General features: G+C 44.2%; 1 protein-coding gene across 4 annotated transcripts in view; it reads right to left on the reverse strand.

Annotated features, from left to right (window-relative positions):
- Positions 1-6,361, reverse strand: part of dph7 (diphthamide biosynthesis 7) — a 29,233-nt gene extending 22,872 nt beyond the window's left edge. Inside the window, exon 1 of one of the 4 annotated variants that reach the window (XM_052037048.1) lies at positions 6,252-6,361. The gene's annotated coding sequence lies outside the window, so the exon portion shown is untranslated. Of the gene's footprint in view, positions 1-407; positions 564-798; positions 1,013-6,251 lie in introns of those variants that run through there. The other 3 variants (XM_052037047.1, XM_052037049.1, XM_052037050.1) reach the window with 3 other exon arrangements.
- Between the last annotated feature and the right edge of the window lie 4,864 nt (positions 6,362-11,225).

Below are 11,225 nucleotides of genomic sequence, written 5' to 3' on the forward strand. Positions count from 1 at the left end.
AAGACACACAAATTGACAACTATCAAAATACTATTACGTACTTGTAAAATTAGAACATTTTGTTTTAACTCATTGTTTTTAAAAGAAATAAAGGCTTGTAATTTTATAGTGTTTTCACAATGTCAATAACAATGACTTATATTTATAGCATATTCAACACAGGAAAATATCCCAATTTTTCTCACAAGTATTAATCAACAAAATTTGATACTCATATTTCCACAAATTAATGATTCTCAAAAACCGTATCTACAAAAAATATTTTTAAAGTAAATTAACGTTGGTGAGATTGGATGTGAGGAACATACATACAATGGTACCATTTCACTCTGTATGTAAAGTGCACTGGTTTTCCACAGTAGTCTTTCAATTTACTGTAAAAATATTTTTCACATGTGGCGACTCACCGTTTAGTCGGTCGAACCGGCTCGGCAGTCGGGTCGCGCGGCGTCGGAGCGACGAGGCCCAAGATGGCGGCGGGCCTCGTCTTTCCTGAGCAACGGGGAGAACCCGCGCGCGGGAAAGTCTTGATGACGTAGTACTTACGTCATTGCCGGTTGCATTGGGCGGGAACAGTCTCCCTTAAAGGGCCCGCGCAAGGCGGGAAAATAAACCAGTTCTTGTTCGACAATCCTCCGACTAGCGTCTTGTTTTATTTCGCGGTAGCAACCGCTACACACAGATATAATTATTCAAAAGTTTTTCCATACATTGTATCTTGCCTCCAGAGTAATGAAACAAGGTTATACTACATCTATAAGGATAACTTTACACTAGGATTTGAGTGAGTATATTTACATTGGTTGGTCTGTCAAAAGTACACTTAACTCTTTCCTGTCTCTCTCAGTTCCAACCTCTCATTTTTTTTTGCAGTACTTCAAGGCGGTGGTTCATCACCAACTTCTCAGGGCCAATTAGCCGCGGGCATCATGATGCTGGAGGAACTCAGCAGTCCAGGCAGCATCCATGGAGAAAAGCAGGCAGTCAATGTTTCGAGTCAGGACCCTTCTTCAGAACTGAAGATAGGAAAAGAGAAGCTCAATATATAGGTGGGAAAAGCAGAGCAGTGATAGGTGGACAAAAGAGAGGAGGTGGGGTGGGTACAAGGTGGTGATAGGTAGATGCAGGTAAGAGATAGTGACAGGCAGGTGTGGGGGAGGAGGGGAGAGCAGATCCATCGGGGGATGGGTCAAAGGTAAGGAGAGGAAGGAAAAAAAAGGGTAGAAAAAAGAGAGAGGCTAGAAAAGGGAAGAAGAGAAGCAGCATGGTTGGGTGGGGGGTTATGGGGAAGGGGGGATGGGGATTACTTAAAGTGGGAGAATTCTATGTTCATGCCGTTAGGCAGCAAGGTTCTAAGACAGAAAATGATGTGCTGTTCCTCCAGTTTGCACTTGGAATTCTCTTGGGCAGAGGGGGGAAAAGGAGTGAACTAGGGAGTCGCAGAGACAGCGGTCCCTGTGTAAGACAGAAAGGGGTGGGGAGGGGAAGATATGCTTGGTGGTGGGGTCCTGTTGGAGACGGCAGAAGTGGTGGAGAGTGATGTGTTGGATATGTAGGCTGGTGGGATGAAATGTGAGGACAAGGGATACCCTATCCCTGTTGGGTCTGGAAGGGGTGGGGGCGAGAGCGGGGGCACCCCTTTCTGCCTTTCGCAGGGACTGCTCTCTCCTCAACTCCCTAGTTCACTCCTCCCACCCCCCCCCCCCCACCCATCCCCAAAACTTTCCACTGCCCCTGCCATAGGTGCAACACCTGCCCCTACACCACCTCCATCCAGGGACCCAAACAGTCCTTTCAGGTGAGACAGTGATTCACCTGCACCTCCCTTAATATCATCTACTGCATCCGGTGCTCCAAGTGTGGCATCCTCTACATTGGTGAGATCAAACACAGACTAGGTGACGGTTTCGCAGAACACCTGTGCTCTGTCCATAACTGCCATCTGCATCTCCCCATTGCCAGTCACTTCAACTCCCCCTCCCACGCTATCACTGATATGACAGTCCTCGGCCTCCTCCACTGCCAGGAGAATTCCAAGTGCAAACTGGAGGAACAGCTCCTCATTTTCCGTCTTGCAGCCTAATGGCACAAACATCGAATTCTCCCACATTAAATAACCCCCCACCCCCCCCACCATGCTTCTTCTCTTCTTCCCCGTCCTAGCCTCTCTCTCTTTTTTCTACCCTCCCCCCTTTTTTTCCCCCTTTCTCTCCTTACCTTTGTCCCATCCCCCAGTGGATCTGCCCCCCCCCCCCCACACCTGCCTATCACTATCTCTTACCTGCATCTACCTATCACCACCTTGGGCCCACCCCGCCTCCTCTCTTTTGTCCACCTATCACTGCTCTATTTTCCCTCCTATATATTGGGCTTCCCCTTTTCCTATCTTCAGTCCTGAAGAAGGGTCCTGACCCGAAATGCTGACCACCTGCTTTTCTCCACGGATGCTGCCTGGCCTGCTGAGTTCCTCCAGCATCAGTGTTTTTCATCTAGATTCCAGCATCTGCAGTCCTTTGTTTCTCTAGCAGTGGGCATCAAATGCTTGGCATGGCAGTGAAAACCCCATTTATACATCAATAAAAATACAGAGGAAGAAAATATTTCCTCTAATGGGGAATCCAGGGCAAAGCATAAACTAGAAGTTAGAGCCAAGCTATTTGGGGGCAATATCAGACACCAAAGAACATTGAAAGACCAGAACTTTCATCCACCAAAAGCTGTTGAGGATATGTTAATAGAAAGTTTAAAAACTAAGACTGTTAGATTTCAATTGGACTAGAGTATTTAAAGGATACAGACTAACAGTGGGTAAAAGGAGTCAGGATACAAGTCAGCCACTGAATAGCAAAATAACTAAGAGGCTAAGTGCCTATTACACCAGTTAAGCAGAACTAAGCAGAAAAAAGTTAGAAAATGACAAGCCTTCCTATCTGAACAAGAAACTCATTCATCTGCAATGGTATACATCAATTTATCTTCAACATTTGTTGATTTTTTGCTTCTCCTAAAAATAAACAAGTACATCTGTCCCATGCTTTCTGATTATAAAGTCTCACTCTATAAACACTTTCCAGATGTTGACAGCATTGCCACAATGCCAGAGAAGATTACTGGCCAATACAACCCAATGAGAACTCAAAGCGTCATTCACAAACTGAAAGCAGGATATCTGCCCAAAGACGTAGGAGGTGAGAAAAAAAAGTGAGGGGAAAATTTTCTGTTTAAAAAAAATGTCTTGTAGCACCTAATGTAGTTGTGACACTAAGTGCAAACAAGTACCAGTTACAAAGAACAGTACAGGGACAGACACTTCAGTCCATCACATCCATGCCAACCACGATGCCGATCTAACTATTCCCATCTGCCTGCACATAGTCCATATCCCTGTATTGCCTGCCTGTTCAGGTGTCTGTCTAAATGCCCCTTAAATATTGCTATCGTATCTGTTTCTACCACCTCCCTGGCAGCATGGTCCAGGCACCAACCACTGTGCAAAAACAAAACATAGCTTATATATCTCCTTTAAATGTTCCCCTTCTCACCTTTAACCCAAGTCCTCTAGTATTTGAGATTTCCACCTTGGGTAAAAGACTTCATCTACCCTATCAAAGCCTCTCATAATTTTATATACTTCCATCAGGTCGCCCCTCTGCCTCCGACACTCCAGAGAAGACAATTCAACTTTGTCCAATAGCAAATACATTCCAATCCAGGCAACATCCTAGTGAACCTCTTCTGCACCATTTTCAAAGCCTCCACATGCTACTTTTAGTGTGACAAGCAGAACTGCATACAGTACTCCAAATGTGGCCTAACCCAAGCTTTATACAGCTGCAATGCAACTTGCCAACTTTTATACCTTACCCAATGAAGGCAAACATTCCATTCACCTTCTTTACCAACCTATCCACTTGTATTGCCACTTTCAGGGAGCAATGGATTTGCATCCCAAGATCCCTCTGTATATGAATGCTCCTAATAGTCCTACCATTTACTGTGGGTGTTCTTCTTCCATTTTACCTCCCAAAATACATCACCTCACACATCTGGATTGAGCTCTATCTGCCATTTCTCCACACACCCCTTCCAGGTGAGGCAGAGATTCACATGCACCTCCTCCAACCTTGTTTATTGCACTCAGTGCTCTCAATGTGGCCTCCTCTACATTGGCAAGACCAACTGCCGACTAGGCGATCGCTTTGCACTAGTCTTAGAATCTCATAACCAATTTATACAGTCAGGAATCACACCAGGTTTCATTCCCATTCTCATCAGGTGCTATACTTGTCCCAGACTCAGGAGAAGAAGATCAGCCAAAGTACCAACTACCGAACACTATCCAGGGTACAGGAACATCAAGGGAGTACACAACAAATCTCTGCTGAAATGAACTACATTGACTCCAGCATAAGAAAACATCCCCTGGGTAAGACAGTTGTCAAGAAGGATTAGACAAGTAAAGTTCAATATGTTGCACACATTTCAATGTAGAATACAAAGAGGAACAACTTTAAACAGTGGCACACTACCTATGCAAGACCACATCACAGAGATTGCTGCCTAAGTAATTCAAAAATGTGGCAGCATTGTGGTTAAATTACTGAACTAGCAATTTAGAGGTCAGGACTAACTGTTTAGAGATAGTTTAGGATTTTAAATCCCCTGCTCGCCAAAGCACAAATGCCTGTGTGTAGAGCATAGCATGTGGAGGAGGGAGAGGGGAGTACATTTAATTTCGGGTATTTAAACTAAATTGCTGTCAAGAATGATGATCACAAAACCACCAGATTATCACAAAAATTCACTGGATTCCCTAATTTTCTCCTTTTACATGACATGAGAAGACCCACAGTTCGACGTTCAGTTTGTCAAAGACCTTCTGAGATACTAAATGAGGATATGAGGTGCCTCTTTCAACTTATCTTCCTGGGCAGGTCAATGCATTGTTTTCCATACAGGGCTCATGGCCAGCACAGCCCCTTGGGTCATTGAACATCTTCCATTACCAAGGCAGACATTGCACATGATCTGTGTCAATTCTGTTTACTTTCTTTGAAGGAGACCAAAGCTGGGACCTTCCTTGTTATATCAGTAAGGAAGTGCTGGTTCCATCATCTGATGCATCCTGTGGTTCAATCCATCCTGACATTGGGTTCCTACTCAGTCTGGGCCACATGCAGTTCGACACCCATGGCAATGTACTTGATTCTGAAGTGGCCCATAAGCCACTCAATTCAAGGACAATCAAGGTTGGGCATTAAATGCTGTCCTTACCACACCCTGCAAATGAATATAGGATCCAAGCAACAGAAAGGAAGGAAAAGTCTCTCGACCCTTGGAAAACACATCCTATACTGGTCCATGGAGCTACAAACTATGTGCTGGAGGAACTCAGCAGGTGGAGCAGCATCTGCGGCAGGGTAGGAGGGAGGGGGTGGAATTGTTGACGTTGAGTCAAAAACCTACATCAGGACCATCCAGCAGATGTTCCTGATGCTCAGAGTTCATCCAGCAGACTGGAGACACGAGAGACTGCAGATGCTGGAATCTGGAGCAACCCACAATGTCCTGGAGGAACTCGGTGGGTCAGGTAGCATATGTGCATGACCCACTGAGTTTCTCCACCACATTGTCTCTTCCTCCAGACTCCAGCATCTGTAGCCTTCTCCTATACTGGACCATGCTTTGCCTTTAACTGACACCAGCAGATTAAAGCAGGTTTCATGAAGACAGCTGCTCTCCGGAAAAGTGAAAGCAGCCCACCTATTGCTCCACATGAGATAAATTGGCCAGAAGCTGAAGAGCTGACATGATAACCGCAAAACTAGGTTGGTCATATTCCCGGAGGGTTCCTGCCTCCAACCAAACACCTCACTCTCCCGACGTTTCAGATCCAATGCAATGTTAACTCGAAAAGAAAACAACTTGTAATTGCCCTTATGATTCCTCCTCTCCTCTCCTCTCCTCTCCCCGCTCGCTGGATACTATGATACTTCGGTAACTGCGAGATGTTCCAAAACAAACCCGCAGGACCGGGCTCCCTGCTGGCCCGCCATCCACCTCCCGGGTACGGCGCCCGCCCGCCTGCAGCGGCCCTCGCGCGCCCAACGGCCGCCGCGCGCGGCTCCCCCCCCCCCCCCCGCGGTGGATCGGTCCACCCGCGCATGGCGCGGCTCGGCACTCGCCCGCCTGCCCGCCCGCCTGCCTCTCGCCAGCTGGCCCACGCTCCGCGGGCAGCCCCTCACACTCACCTCCAGCAATGCCGCCCCGCGCCCACAGGCCTTGGCCGTGATTGGCGACCGCAGTGGCCAATTATAGCAGTCGGCCCGCCCCCGTGACGACGGAGCTTCGTGAGGGGCGGGCGGGCACAGCGACCACGTGACGCGCTGTTCCTTCCATTAGAAAGGAGGAGTCGTGCACAATGTATGAAGTTTAATCTCATGGAGTTGTTACCACACAAAACGACCTGGAATTCAGTCTATCCTTTGATTCGAAAAGCACTTGCTAGAAACCTGAAGTAATAATGCAAAGTGCTGAAAATACTCAGTAGGTCGGGCAGCATCGATGGAGAGAGAAGCAGTTAATGTTTCAGGTCAACTTCCCTTCATTGGGATGGGAGAAGTTGGCCAACAGACATGTTCTGAAGTGCAGAAAGAAAACAAAGGAACTATCTGTGCCAGGGAGAGACCAAGAGAAAATGGAGGGCACAAGTGGTGGTGTGAGGTGGAGAAGGCTTGCTAATTGCAGGAGTTTAGAAGAAGCAGAGAGGCACGGGCTGGGAGAGTTTGAGTGGAGAGACAGAGGCATGGTCACAACCTGCTCCGGGTAAAAGTACTGAAATGTGACATCGCAGGACAGCAGGTAGGTGATTAGTGGGTATTTCTTCTAGATGTTAGAACCAGATAATGCAGAGGAGTGTGAGTCTAAGTAACTAAATCCAAGCTATAAAAGAAATGTTTGGGCTTGTGATGTTTTGTAGCTGCGAGGACATGGGGTAGTGGCATTAAGGAAGGTATTGGTGCGGTGGTGGCTGGTGCCAGTGGCGAAGTGAATCATGATGTGTGATCACTGGGATGGAGATAAGGTATAGTGGATGGGAATGGTCCATAGGTCCCCTGACATGGCAAAGTATAACTGAGGAAGTATAAAAGATGTGCAGGGAGTCACAAATATCAGAAATGATTTTCTGCATATCAGTTGGACTAATCAAATTGGCAAAGGGTACTATGGGAGGGGAATCTATGAAGTGCACAAGATTTTTTTTTGGAGCAATTCATTATGGAACCTACCCAGGAACAGACTGTTTTAGATTTGGTCATGTGTAATGAGGTGGGATTAATAAGAGATCTTGTAGTTAAGAATTCCCTAGGAAGTAATCACAGGCATATATATTCTCAAGAAAAACATAAATTATACACAATTTTTACAAGAAACGACACAATTGGAACAAATAAAAACAAGGTCCATTGTGTTATAGTGCAGTGATCAAAGTGGTCATGGTGTTGCTATACTGAGGTAGTGATTAGGGTTTTGTCAGTTGGTTCAAGAACCGAATGGTTGAAGGAAAACAGCTGTTCTTGAACCTGGTGGTGTGGGACTTCAGGTTTCTGTACCTCTTGCCCAATGGTGGCTGTGAGACAATAGCATAGCCTGCACAATGACGATTTTTGATGATAGATGTTGCCACCTTGAGGGAGCACCTTATGTAAATACTACCGATGATGGGGAGGGATGTGCCCGTGATGTTTTGGGCTGTGTCCACTACTATCTGAAGATTCTTACATAGCTGTGCATTCGAACTGGCGTACCAGGCCATGATACAGCCAGTCAGGATACTTCCGACAGTACATCTGTAGAAGTTTTTGTTTTAGAGTGTTCAGTGACATGCCAAACCTCCTTAACCAAAGAAAGACGTTAGGGTGCCTTCCTTGTGATTACATCTACATGCTGAGCCCAGAACATAGACATGTTAACACCCAGGAATTTAAAGCTGCTGTCATAGCCTGGGAAGAAGTGAGGTGAGAGGATGGAACTGACCTGGAGTGTGTAGGAACTGTAGGAGCATGTACAGAAGATGAAGTCAGAATCAGGGTCAGATTTATTATCACTGACTTACATGACATGAAATTTGTTGTTTTGCAGCAGCATTTCAGTGCAAAGACATAAAATTACTATAAATTACAAAAATGCAAAAAAGGGAATAATGAGGTAGTGTTCATGGATCATTCAGAAATGTCACCATTTTCTAAATTTTCTAAATGCTGTTTCTGAATCGATCAGTGTGGGTCTTCAGGCTCCTGTACCTCTTCCCTGACAGTGGTAACGAGAAGAGGGCATGTCCCGGATGATGAGGGTCCTTAATGATGGATACTGCCTTTTTGAGGCACCGCCTCTTGAAGATGTCCTCAATGATGGGGAAGGTTGTGCCCATGATGGAGCTGGCTGTGTCTATAATCCTCTGCAACCTCTTGTGATCCTGTGCATTGGAGGCTCCAAACCAGGCTGTGATGCAACCAGTCAATGCTCTCCACCATACATAGAGAGAAATTTGTCAGAGACTTTGGTGACATACCAAATCTCCTAACCAAGTAGAGTCGCTGGTGTGAGGGTTAAGTTTGAGGTAGAGGATAGCAATAACTGGGATTGAGTCAGAGGGGAGAGAAGGCCAGGCCTGAACTAAGTACTAACTATGAGATTCTGGGATTAGCCAGGCCTGGATTGGAGAAGTGATGGGTAGATGTTATGTGGCTTTACAGATTCTTGTGCTTAATGTGCAGCATCCAAACCACAACTTAAGTAGAGTTAGCAATTTCTTTGGGATTCTCATGGAATCTCTAGGAATTAAAGATTTGGATTCTGGATTGTGTTGCTAGATAATAAATATTTACTTTTTCTTTACACTTTTATGTTAATTAGTTACAAACATATTGGAACCAAGTGTTTGTCAGTAGGATAAAATGTCCATGAACACATCCACATATTGTTCCTTTAACAAGAAACTGCACATTCACAAAGCATTTTTCAAAAAAAAATCATTAAAAATTTTTAATTTGTTACATTTCAGACATTTCTTAATTTGAACCAGAACATAACAATGCAACAGTTTGCCACAGGCATTTGTAAGTAAAGGAAACTGACTAGATATAGTTTTGTCTTGCGGAAGTGAGGTATTTAACCTCCTGGTGGATGTACTGCTATTCTGTAAGGGGAAAAATATGGTGTTTTTTGGAGCAGAATTATTCAATTTAAAAGCAACTTTACAGGACAAAGACATCCCAAGGTGCTTCACAGGTGCACCCTAACAAAACAATTTATGATGAATCCCATAAGCAGATATTAGTGCAGTATCATGAGTTTGGTCAAAGATATTTTGAGTGCCTTAAAGGCACAGAGAAATGAGGAAGTTGGGAAGGGAATTCCACAGCTTGGAATGTCAGCATTTAAAGGCATTACCAAAAGTAGTGGAAGTGGCATTGAGGATGGCACAGTAGTGCAGCTGGTAGATCTGCTGCCTCTCAGCATCAGAGACCCAGGTTAAATCCTGAACTCATGTGCTGTCTGTGTGGATTTCCTCCCATATCCCAAAGACATGCAGGGTGGTAGGTTAATCGGCCACTCCACTGTAACTTGTCCCCAGTGGGTGGTGGAATCAGAGGGGGACTGATGAGAACAAAAGTGGAATTAATGTAGGATTAGTGTAAATGAATGGTTGATAGTCATCATGGATTTGGTGGACCAAAAGGCCAATTTTCCTGCTGCATCACTCCATGCCTCCATAACATTTACACCATTTTTCTCTCCACTGTGCATTCTCCTAACAGCTTTGACCTGTGTTTTCACCTTCTACATTTCCTCTTCTTTCCTCTAATTGCCTCAACAATCCATCAGCCAGATGGCTTCAACAGCTGATCAGTCCCCATCCTTGCTACACATTAACTAATTTTCTCTTTCTCAGGTGTAATGAAGGATCTTTGACCCGAAATGTTTTCTTTGTCCAAAGATGCTGTTTGATCCGAGCACTTCCAGCATTTTCTATTTTTAATATCACCAACAATAAATCAGCATCAGCTGAGTTATGCTCAAGCCCTGATTTGGTCAGACTGAGCACTTTTTGGTTCTGAGCAATATAGTGAAAGCACAAACCCCAGTTATTCTAAGGAACTGTTATTCCTTTCTCCTGTTCTTTTGCATTATACCCTATTCAGATTTAACTATGTAACCTTATTTAGGAACTTCATTCCCTCAAATACAGACAAGTATTCAATTACATTTCAGCTGATCTGATACCAGCAATTTTCCCTCTCCACTGTCCTGACGTAGGTTCTCAACCCAGTATCAACAATTCCCTTCTGCCCCACAGAAGCTGCTTGACCCATTGAGTTCCTCCCACAGATTGTTTGTTGCTACAGCTGATCTGTACTTCAGTTCTGTTTATCCACCTAATGCTCCATCAGCTACAATACCCTAATCTAAAAACAAATTTCAGTCTTGAAGACTTCGAATGCCACAGCCTCCACTCTTTTGCAGTAAGCATGTTTAAAAATTCCTTATTCTTTGTGTGACAAGGGTGCTTATCTCCTAAATGGCCCAGTACCATTTCTGATGTTTTTTTTAAAGATTCCAAGGAAATGTTTCCTGCATCTTTTGTTACTGAATCCCTGATTAAAATATCACTCAACATTATGGTGCTCAGGAAAATTAATTTTTCATGCAATTTGTCCTCAATTTAACTTCTAACCTTTGAGTTATTCAAACAAATCTGCACTATAACCTCCAAGACTCATAGATTTGAGGTTTGGCACTCAAACCTGAATGGTGCTACATACAAGGACTGGCCATGGTTCTGTGCAAGTGAACCATTACTTCCTCCTTTGAGTTACAACCCCTTATGATAAAAGTCAACATTCCATAGATTTTTGATTATTTTTTTCTGTCCATTGGCTTTAGAGATTCATAAATATGGACATAAATCCCTTTGCCCATCCACAACTAGTTTCCTCTTAAAATAATTCAAGTTTTCCTGTGATCAAAAATGGGTGACCTCATTTGAATTCCACAAGTCATAATTCAACTTTAGTTTTTCAACTTCCTGGTCCCATCTGCACTTGAAGTCAACATTTGAAATAACCTTTAAGACATTTATCTAGAAATGATTAGAATGTAAACACCAGAGTTGAAGTAGCACAATCAAAAATCATACATGATTAAGATCGCAGTTTGCACAC

The sequence above is a fragment of the Pristis pectinata genome, chromosome 23 (genome assembly GCF_009764475.1).
Source record: "Pristis pectinata isolate sPriPec2 chromosome 23, sPriPec2.1.pri, whole genome shotgun sequence".
Taxonomy (NCBI): Eukaryota; Metazoa; Chordata; class Chondrichthyes; order Rhinopristiformes; family Pristidae; genus Pristis; species Pristis pectinata.